Source organism: Arachis stenosperma, chromosome 5 (genome assembly GCF_014773155.1).
Source record: "Arachis stenosperma cultivar V10309 chromosome 5, arast.V10309.gnm1.PFL2, whole genome shotgun sequence".
NCBI classification, from domain to species: domain Eukaryota; kingdom Viridiplantae; phylum Streptophyta; class Magnoliopsida; order Fabales; family Fabaceae; genus Arachis; species Arachis stenosperma.
Window position 1 is genome coordinate 59834521 of NC_080381.1, and position 11364 is coordinate 59845884.

At 39.4% G+C, this 11364-nt stretch overlaps 1 non-coding gene across 1 annotated transcript; it reads right to left on the reverse strand.

Annotated features, from left to right (window-relative positions):
* Nucleotides 1–7288: 7288 nt before the first annotated feature.
* On the reverse strand, nucleotides 7289–7396 carry LOC130984383 (small nucleolar RNA R71). The gene has a single exon (XR_009088322.1). It is a non-coding gene; the product is annotated as a small nucleolar RNA R71 (small nucleolar RNA).
* Between the last annotated feature and the right edge of the window lie 3968 nt (nucleotides 7397–11364).

Sequence of the window (11364 nt, forward strand, 5' to 3'; positions counted from 1 at the left end):
CATCTTTTTGTTTGAAGGTTTGAACATCCACTCTCAGCTTGCTCAGCTTTTGAGGAGGAAAGAACTTATCTAAGAATGCAGTGACAAGCTATCCCATGAGTCCAGGCTATCCTTGGTTTGAGAATCCAACCATACTCTAGCTCTGTCTCTTACAGCAAAAGGGAAAAGCAAGAGTCTGTAGACTTTGGATTAACCATTGTCTTACAGTGTCACAGATCTGCAAGAACTCAGTTAAAAACTGGTAAGGATCTTCAGATGGAAGTCCATAAAACTTGCAGTTTTGTTGCATTAATGCAACTAGTTGAGGCTTAAGCTCAAAGTTATTGGCTCCAATGGCAGGAATGGGAGATGCTTCTTCCATCAAACTTGGATGTTGGCTTTGTGAAGTCACCAAGCATTCTCCTTGCATTATCATTATTGTTTTCGGCCATCTCTTCCTCTTGTTCGAAATTTTCTAAAAGGTTTGCTTCTGGATTGTTGTAATTTAGCTTCTTTTAATTTTCTCGTCAGAGTCCTTTCAGGTTTGGATCAACTTCAACAAGAGTGCCTTTGTCCCTGTTCCTGCTCATATGAAAGAAAAGGGAACACAAAAAAAGAAAGAAGGAATCCTCTATGTCACAGTATAGAGATCCTTTATGTTAGTAGAAAAAGAAAGGGGTAGAAGAAGAGGAATAGATTCGGATTTTGATGAAGAGGGGTGAAGAGAAGTGTTAGTAATAAATAATTAAATAGAGGAAGAAAAGAGAAGAGAGAATTCGAAACAATTTTGAAAAGGAGTTAGTGATTTTCGAAAATTAGAGATAAAATAAAATTAAAATTAAAATTTAAAACAATTAATTAATTAAAAAGAATTTTTGAAAAAGGGAAGAAATATTTTCGAAAATAGAGGAGGAAAAAGTAGTTAGGTAGTTTTGAAAAAGATAAGAAACAAACAACAAGTTAGTTAGTGATTGAAAAAGATTGAAATCAAAATTGAAAAAGATAAGAAGATAGTAAGTTAGATAAGATATTTAAAATCAAATTTTGAAAAAGATAAAATTTTAAAAAGAATAAGATAAAGAGATAAGATAAAAGTTTTAAGAAAAAGATATTTTTGAAAAAGATTTAATTTTAAAATTACTTAACTAACAAGAAACTACAAGATAAGATTCTAGAACTTAAAGATTGACCCTTTCTTAACAAGAAGTAACAAACTTCAAATTTTTGAACCAATCACATACTTGTTAGTTATTTTCGAAAATATCAAATAAAGATAAGAAAAGATTTTGAAAATTTTGAAAAAGATTTTTGAAATTTTCGAAAATAATAAAAAAAAGGAAAAAGATATGATTTTTGAAAAGATTTTGAAAAGATAAGATTTTTAAAATTGAAATTTGACTTGACTTGTAAGAAACAACTAATTTTAAAAATTTTTTGACCAAGTCAACCCAAAATTTCGAAAATTGGAGGGAAATAAGGAAAAGATTTTTTTGATTTTTGAATTTTTATTATGAAAGAGAAAAACAACAAAAATACTCAATGCATGAAATTTTTAAATCAAAACCATGAATGCATGCAAGATTGCTATGAATGTCAAGATGAACACCAAGAACACTTTGAAGATCATGATGAACATCAAAAACATAATTTTGAAAAATTTTTGATGCAAAGAAAACATGCAAGACACCAAACTTAGAAATTTTTAATGTATGAAAAATATGAATGCAAAAATGCACATGAAAAACAAGAAAAGACACAAAACAAGAAATCATCAAGATCAAACAAGAAGACTTGTCAAGAACAACTTGAAGATCATGAAGAACACTATGAATGCATGGGATTTTCGAAAAATGCAAGAAAAATTTTTTTAAAAGCATGCAATTGACACCAAACTTAAAATTTAACACAAGACTCAAACAAGAACACAAAATATTTTTTTGATTTTTATGATTTTCTAATTTTTTGGATTTTTATTAATTATTTTCGAAAATAAAGTTTGAAAAACGAAAAATAAAAGAAAAATTTTTGAAAAAGATTTTGAAAAGAAAATTACCTAATCTGAGCAACAAGATGAACCGTCAGTTGTCCATACTCGAACAATCCCCGGCAACGGCGCCAAAAACTTGGTGGACGAAATTGTGATCAATGTATTCCTTGATTTGACTTTTGGTCTTGTATCTTTTACTCTTAGGGCACTGTTTATTTTCTTCACAACTCCGTTCAACTAACCAGCAAGTGTACTGGGTCGTCCAAGTAATAACCTTACGTGAGTAAGGGTCGAATCCACAGAGATTGTTGGTATGAAGCAAGCTATGGTCACCTTGCAAATCTCAGTTAGGCAGATTAAATCTGTTTATGGTGAGTTCGAATATTAATAATAAAATAAATAATAAAAAGGGATAGAAATACTTATGCAGATTCATTGGTAGGAATTTCAGATAAGCGGAATGGAGGTGCTGTAGAGCTCTAGGACGCCTGCTCTCCTATTCCTTCTACCCAATCTTCTACTCCTCTCCATGGCAAGCTTTGTATAGGGGTTCACTATCAGCTGTGGCTACTTTCATTCCTCTCGGGGAAATAACCTGCACGGCTGTCACTCGCACAGCTAACCAGTCTGGAGGCATCACCCATGGTTGATAGCTACATCCCATCCTCGCAGTGAAAGCTAATGCACGCACTCTGTCACAGTGCGGCCAATCACCGGTTGGTTCCCGCTCCTACTGGAATAGAATCCCTCTTTTGCGTTTGTCACTAACGCCCAGCAGGTTAAAGTTTGAAGCACGTCACAGTCATTCATGAACGGAATCCTACTCGGAATACCACAGACAAGGTGAGACTTTCCGGATTCCCAGGATCCTACTCGGAACACCACAGACAAGGTTGGACTTTCCGGATCCAGATGAATGCCGCCATCTATCTAACTTATACCACGAAGATTCTGTTGGGAATCTAAGAGATACACATTCAAGCTTGTGTTGCATGTAGAACGTAAGTGGTTGTCAATCACGCGCGTTCATGAGTGAGAATGATGGTGAGGGTTATCTAACTCATCATCACTCATCATGTTCTTGAGTACGAATGAATATCTTGGAATATGGATAAAGTGAGTATTGAATAAAAGAAAATAGAACTTCATTAATCTCTGAGGTACAGCAGAGCTCCACACCCTTGATCTATGGTGTGCAGAAACTCCACCGTTGAAAATACATAAGTGAAAGAAGGTCAGGCATGGCCGAATGGCCAGCCCCCTTAAACGTGATCAATGATCTCCTAAGATGAAGAATAAAACAGAACTGAGACCAAAGATGATTGATACATTAGTAAATCATCCTATTTATAATAAACTAGCTCCTAGGGTTTACATGAGTAAGTAATTGATGCATAAATCCACTTCTGGGGCCCACTTGGTGTATGCTTGGGCTGAGCTTGATCTATCCACGAGCTGAGGCTTCTCTTGGAGTTAAATTTCGAGTTGTGGTGTGCTTTGGGCGTTCAACTCCGGATTATGACGTTTTTCTGGCGTTTAACTCCAGAAAGGAGCGTGTACTTGGCGTTCAACGCCAGTTTGCGTCGTCATTCTTCGAATAAAGTATGGACTATTATATATTGCTGGAAAGCCCTGGATGTCTACTTTCCAACGCCGTTGAGAGCGCGCCATTTAGAGTTCTGTAGCTCCAGAAAATCCATTTCGAGTGCAGGGAGGTCAGAATCCAACAGCATCAGCAGTCCTTTTGTCAGCCTTTTTCAGAGTTTTGCTCAAATCCCTCAATGTCAGTCAGAATTTACCTGAAATCACAGAAAAACACACAAACTCATAGTAAAGTCCAGAAATGTGAATTTAACATAAAAACTAATGAAAACATCCCTAAAAGTAGCTCAAACTTACTAAAAACTATATAAAAACAATGCCAAAAAGCGTATAAATTATCCGCTCATCAGAATGCACTTTCCTCCCAACAACTATTGGGAGCAACTCAACACCTCCTTAGAGGATTTGAGCCATAATGTTGAACAACTAAGGGTGGAACACCATGAGCACTCCATCATTCTCCAAGAAATAAGAGAAGATCAAAGAGCAATGAGGGAGGAGCAACAAAGGCAAGGAAGGGACATAGAAGAGTTGAAGAACATCATTGGTCCTTCAAGAAGAAGACGCCACTAAGGTGGATTCATTCCTTGTTCTTTATTTCTTTCTGTTTTCGGTTTTTAATGCTATGTTTATCTATGTTTTTGTGTCTCTATTTCATGATCATTAGTGTGTAACCATGCCTTAAAGCTATGAATAAAATCCATTAGTCCTTCACCTCTCTTAAAAGAAAAATGTTTTAATTCAAAAGAACAAGAAGTACATAATTTTCGAAATTATTAGTGAATTTAGTTTAATTATATTGATGTGGTGGCAATAATTTTTGTTTTCTGAATGAATGATTGAACAGTGCATATGTCTTTTGATCTTGTTGTTTATGAGTGTTTAAAATTGTTGGCTCTTGAAAGAATGAGGAACAAAGAGAAATGTTATTGATGATCTGAAAAACATCATGAAATTGATTCTTGAAGCAAGAAAAAGCAGTGAAAAAAAAAGAGGCGAAAATTCTAAAGCAAGGATCCAAGGCTTTGAGCATCAATGGATAGGAGGGCCCAAGGAAATTAAATCCGGGCCTAAGCGGCTAAATCAAGCTGTCCCTAACCATGTGCTTGTGTCATGAAGGTCCAAGTGAAAAGCTTGAGACTGAGTGGTTAAAGTCGTGATCCAAAGCAAAGAGTGTGCTTAAGAGCTCTGGACACCACTAATTGGGGACTTTAGCAAAGCTAAGTCACAATCTGAAAAGGTTCACCCAGTTATGTGTCTGTGGCATTTGTGTATCCGGTGGTAATACTGGAAGACAAAATGCTTAGGGCCACAGCCAAGACTCATGAGTAGCTGTGTTCAAGAATCAACATGCTTAACTAAGAAAGTCAATAACACTATCCCAAATTCTAAATTCCCCCAGAGACGCCAATACCTCTAAACTTCAAAGGAAAAAGTGAGATGCCAAAACTGTTCAGAAGCAAAAAGCTACAAGTCCCGCTCATGTAATTAAATTAATATTCATGATATTTTGGACTTTATAGTATATTCTCTTCTTTTTATCCTATTTGATTTTCAGTTGCTTGGGGACAAGCAACAATTTAAGTTTGGTGTTGTGATGAGCGGATAATTTATACGCTTTTTGGCATAGTTTTTACATAGTTTTAATAAGTTTAAGCTACTTTTAGGGATGTTTCATTAGTTTTTATGTTAAATTCACATTTCTGAACTTTACTATGAGTTTGTGTGTTTTTCTGTGATTTCAGGTAAATTCTGACTGAAATTGAGGGATTTGAGCTAAACTCTGAAAAAGGCTGACAAAAGGACTGCTGATGCTGTTGGATTCTGACCTCCTGCACTCGAAATGGATTTTCTGGAGCTACAGAACTCCAAATGGCGCGCTCTCAACGGCGTTGGAAAGTAGACATCCAGGGCTTTCCAGCAATATATAATAGTCCATGCTTTATTCGAAGAATGACGACGTAACTTGGCGTTAAACGCCAAGTTCATGCTGCTGTCTGGAGTAAAACGCCAGAAAAACGTCACGATCCGGAGTTAAACGCCCAAAACACGTCATAACCTGAAGTTTGACGCCAAGAAATGCCTCTACACGTGGATTGATCAAGCTCAGCCCAAGCACACACCAAGTGGGCCCCAGAAGTGGATTTATGCATCAATTACTTACTCATGTAAACCCTAGTAGCTAGTCTAGTATATATAGGACACTTATCTATTGTATTAGACATCTTTGGTCTCAGTTTTGTTTTATTCTTCATCTTAGGAGATCATTGATCACGTTTTAGGGGGCTGGCCATTCGGCCATGCCTGGACCTTTTGCTTATGTATTTTCAACGGTGGAGTTTCTGCACACCATAGATTAAGGGTGTGGAGCTCTGCTGTACCTCAAAGATTAATGAAGTTCTATTTTCTTTTATTCAATTCCTCTTTTATTCTTATTCCAAGATATTCATTCGTACCCAAGAACATGATGAATGTGATGAGTTAATAACCCTCATTAACGTTCTCACTCATGAACGCGCGTGATTGACAACCACTTACGTTCTACATGCAACACAAGCTTGAATGTGTATCTCTTAGATTCCCCAACAGAATCTTCGTGGTATAAGCTAGATAGATGGCGGCATTTATGAGGATCCGGAAAGTCCAACCTTGTCTGTGGTGTTCCGAGTAGGGTCCTGGGAATCCGGAAAGTCTTACCTTGTCTGTGGTATTCCGAGTAGGATTCCGGTAATGAATGACTGTGACGTGCTTCAAACTTGCAACCTGCTGGGCGTCAGTGACAGACGCAAAAGAGGGATTCTATTCCAGTAGGAAGCGGGAACCAACCGGTGATTGGCCGTACTGTGACAGAGTGCGTGAGCATTAGCTTTCACTACGAGGATGGGATGTAGCCATCAGCCATGGGTGATGCCTCCAGACTGGTTAGCTGTGCGAGTGACAGCCGCATAGGATATTTCCCCGAGAGGAATGAAAGTAGCCACAGTTGATGGTGAACCCCTATACAAGGCTTGCCATGGAAAGGAGTAAGAAGGATTGAATAGAAGGAATAGGAGAGCAGGCGTCCGAGAGCTCTACAGCATCTCCATTCCGCTTATCTGAAATTCCCACCAATGAATCTACATAAGTATTTCTATCTCTTTTATTATTTATTTTCTTATTTCTATTTTCGAAACCCATAAATCAATATTTAATCCGCCTAACTGAGATTTACAAGGTGACCATAGCTTGCTTCATACCAACAATCTCTGTGGATTCGACCCTTACTCACGTAAGGTTATTACTTGGACGACCCAGTACACTTGCTGGTTAGTTGAACGGAGTTGTGAATTCAACCAGTGCCATAATTAGAACATTGATCACAAATGATACAAGAATTTTGATCACAATTTCGTCCACCAGAGAAGCATCTCTATCCCTGCCATTGGAGCAAACAACTTTGAGCTTAAGCCTCAATTAGTTTCTCTAATGCAACAGAATTGCAAGTTCCATGGACTTCCATTGGAAGATCCTCATCAGTTTTTAGCTGAATTCTTGCAAATCTGTGACACAGTCAAGATTAATGGGGTTGACCCTGAGGTCTACAGACTGCTGCTATTCCCTTTTGCTATAAGAGACAGAGCTAGAATATGGTTGGACTCTCAACCTAAAGAAAGCCTGGACTCTTGAGAAAAGCTAGTCAATGCCTTCTTGGCAAAGTTCTTTCCACCTCAAAAATTGAGTAAGCTTAGAGTGGAAGTCCAAACCTTCAGACAAAAGGATGGTGAATCCCTCTATGAAGCTTGGGAAAGATACAAACAATTGATCAGAAAGTGTCCCTCAGACATGCTTTCTGAATGGAGCATCATAGGTATTTTCTATGATGGTCTCTCTGAACTGTCCAAGATGTCTCTGGATAGCTCTGCTGGAGGATCTCTTCATCTGAAGAAGACGCCTACAGAGGCTCAAGAGCTAATTGAAATGGTTGCAAATAACCAATTCATGTACACTTCTGAAAGGAATCCTGTGAACAATGGGACTAGTCAGAAGAAAGGAGTTCTTGAGATTGATACTCTGAATGCCATACTGGCTCAGAATAAAATATTGACTCAACAAGTCAATTTGATTTCTCAAAGTCTGTCTGGAATGCAAAATGCACCAAGCAGTACTAAGGATGCTTCATCTGAAGAAGAAGCTTATGATCCTGAGAACCCTTCAATGGAAGAGGTGAATTACCTAGGAGAACCCTATGGAAACACCTATAATTCTTCTTGGAGAAATCACCCAAATTTCTCATGGAAGAATCAAGAGAGAACTCAACAAGGTTTCAACAACAATAATGGTGGAAGAAACAGGTTTAGCAATAGCAAGCCTTTTCCATCATCTTCTCAGCAACAGACAGAGAATTCTAAGCAGAACCCCTCTGACTTAGCAACCATGGTCTCTGATCTAATCAAAACCACTCAAAGTTTCATGACTGAAACAAGGTCCTCCATTAGGAATTTGGAGGCACAAGTGGGACAGCTGAGCAAGAAAATTACTGAAATCCCTCCAAGTACTCTTCCAAGCAATACAGAAGAAAATCCAAAAGGAGAGTGCAAGGCCATCAACATGGCCGAATTTGGAGAGAAAGGAGAGGCAGTGAACGCCACTAAGGAAGGCCTCAATGGACGTGCACTAGCCTCTACTGAGTTTCCTACTGAGGAACCATGGGAATCTGAGGCTCAAATTGAGACCATAGAGATTCCATTGGATTTACTTCTGCCATTCATGAGCTCTGATGAGTATTCTTCCTCTGAAGAGGATGAGTATGTCACTGAAGAGCAAGTTGCTAAATACCTTGGAGCAATCATGAAACTAAATGACAAGTTATTTGGAAATGAGACTTGGGAGGATGAACCCCCTTTGCTCACCAAAGAACTGGATGACTTGTCTAGGCAGAAATTACCTCAAAAGAGACAAGATCCTGGGAAGTTTTCCATACCTTGTACCATAGGCACCATGACCTTCAAGAAGGCTCTGTGTGACTTAGGGTCAAGTGTAAACCTCATGCCTTTCTCTGTAATGGAGAAGCTAGGGATCTTTGAGGTACAAGCTGCAAGAATCTCACTGGAGATGGCAGACAACTCAAGAAAACAAGCTCATGGACTTGTAGAAAATGTTTTGGTAAAAGTTGAAGACCATTACATCCCTACTGATTTCATAGTCCTAGAGACTGGGAAGTGCATGGATGAATCTATCATCCTTGGCAGACCCTTCCTAGCCACAGCAAAGGCTGTGATTGATGTTGATGGAGGTGAACTGATCATTCAAGTGAATAAAGAATCCTATGTGTTTAAGGCTCAAGGATATCCCTCTGTCACCATGGAGAGGAAGCATGAAGAGCTTCTCTCAATTCAGAGTCAAACAGAGCCCCCACAGTCAAACTCTAAGTTTGGTGTTGGGAGGCCACAACCAAACTCTAAGTTTGGTGTTGAACCCCCACATTCAAACTCTAAGTTTGGTGTTGGGAGGTTCCAACATTGCTCTGAGTATCTGTGAGGCTCCATGAGAGCCATCTGTCAAGCTACTGACATTAAAGAAGCGCTTGTTGGGAGGCAACCCAATGTTATATTTTATCTATTTTCTTTTGTTATTTTATGTTTTTTGTAGGTTGATGATCATGAGAAGTCACAAAATCAATTGAAAAAGCAAAAACAGAATGAAAAACCGGAAGAAAAACAGCACACCCTGGAGGAAGAACTTACTGGCGTTTAACGCCCAGTCTGGCACCATTCTGGGCGTTTAACGCCAGAAAGGGGCACCAGACTGGCGTTAAACGCCAGAAAAGGGCAAGAACCTGGCGTTAAACGCCAGGAATGGGCACCAGCCCGGCGTTTAACGCCAAAAATGGCTCAAAACGTGATTTTGAATGCCATTTGGTGCAGGGATGACTTTTCCTTGACACCACAGGATCTGTGGACCCCACAGGACCCCCACCAACCCCACCACCATCCTCTCTCTTCTTCACCCATTCACCAATCACCTCAATACCTCTTCCCCAAAAGAACCCCTCACCTATCAAATCCCATCTTTCTCTTCACCACTCACATCCATCCTTCATAAAACCCCACCAACCTCACCCTTCAAATTCAAACCACTTTCCCTCCCAAACCCACCCATAATGGCCGAACCCCATCTCCCCCTTCTCCTATATATACCCTTCTTCACCCCTTCATTTTCACACAACCTAAAACACCACTTCTCCCCCTCTTTGGCCGAATACATAAGCCACTCCCTTCTTGCTCATTTCTTCTTCTTCTACTCTCTTTTTTCTTCTTTTGCTCGAGGACGAGCAAATCTTTTAAGTTTGGTGTGGTAAAAGCATTGCTTTTTGTTTTTCCATAACCATTTATGGCATCCAAGGCCGGAGAAACCTCTAGAAAGAGGAAAGGGAAGGCAAAAGCTTCCATCTCCGAGTCATGGGAGATGTATAGATTCATCTCAAGGGTGCATCAAGACCACTTCTATGAAGTTGTGGCCTTGAAGAAGGTGATCCCCGAGGTCCCCTTTTCACTCAAAAAGGGTGAATATCCGGAGATCCGGCATGAGATCCGAAGAAGAGGTTGGGAAGTTCATACCAACCCCATTCAACAAGTCGGAATCTTGATGGTTCAAGAGTTCTATGCCAATGCATGGATCACCAAGAACCATGATCAAAGTGTGAACCCGGATCCAAAGAATTATCTTACAATGGTTCGGGGGAAATACTTGGATTTTAGTCCGGAAAATGTAAGGTTAGCATTCAACTTGCCCATAATGCAAGGAGATGAACATCCTTACACTAGAAGGGTCAACTTTGATCAAAGGTTGGACCAAGTCCTCACAGTCATATGTGAAGAGGGCGCTCAATGGAAGAGAGATTCAAGAGGCAAGCCGGTTCAATTGAGAAGGCATGACCTCAAACCCATGGCTAGAGGATGGTTGGAGTTTATCCAACGCTCAATCATTCCCACTAGCAACCGGTCCGAAGTTACTCTAGACCGGGCCATCATGATTCAAAGCATCATGATTGGAGAAAAAGTGGAAGTTCATGAGGTTATAGCCCAAGAACTCTATAAGGTGGCGGACAAGTCCTCTACCTTAGCAAGGTTAGCCTTTCCTCATCTCATTTGTCACCTCTATTATTCAGTTGGAGTTGACATAGAGGGAGACATCCCCATTGATGAGGATAAGCCCATCACTAAGAAAAGGATGGAGCACACAAGAGACCCCACTCATCATGAGATCCCTGAGATGCCTCAAGGGATGCACTTTCCTCCACAAAACTATTGGGAGCAACTGAACACCTCCCTAGGAGAACTGAGTTCCAACATGGGACAACTAAGGGTGGAGCATCAAGAACACTCCATCATCCTCCATGAAATTAGAGAAGATCAAAGAATCATGAGAGAAGAGCAACAAAGACAAGGAAGAGACATTGAGGAGCTCAAGCACTCCATAAGACCTTCAAAAGGAAGAACAAGCCGCCATCACTAAGGTGGACCCGTTCTTTAATCTCCTTGTTCTTTAATTTTCTGTTTTTCGAATTTTAGTGCTTATGTTTTTATATGTTTGTGTCTTGTGATCATTAGTGTCTTAGTGTCTATGCCTTAAAGTTATGAATGTCCTATGAATCCATCACCTTTCTTAAATGAAAACTGTTTTTATTACAAAAGAACAAGAAGTACAGGATTTCGAATTCATCTTTAAAACTAGCTTAATTAGTTTGATGTGGTGACAATACTTTTTGTTTTCTGAATGTATGCTTGAACAGTGCGTATGTCTTTTGAATTTGTTGT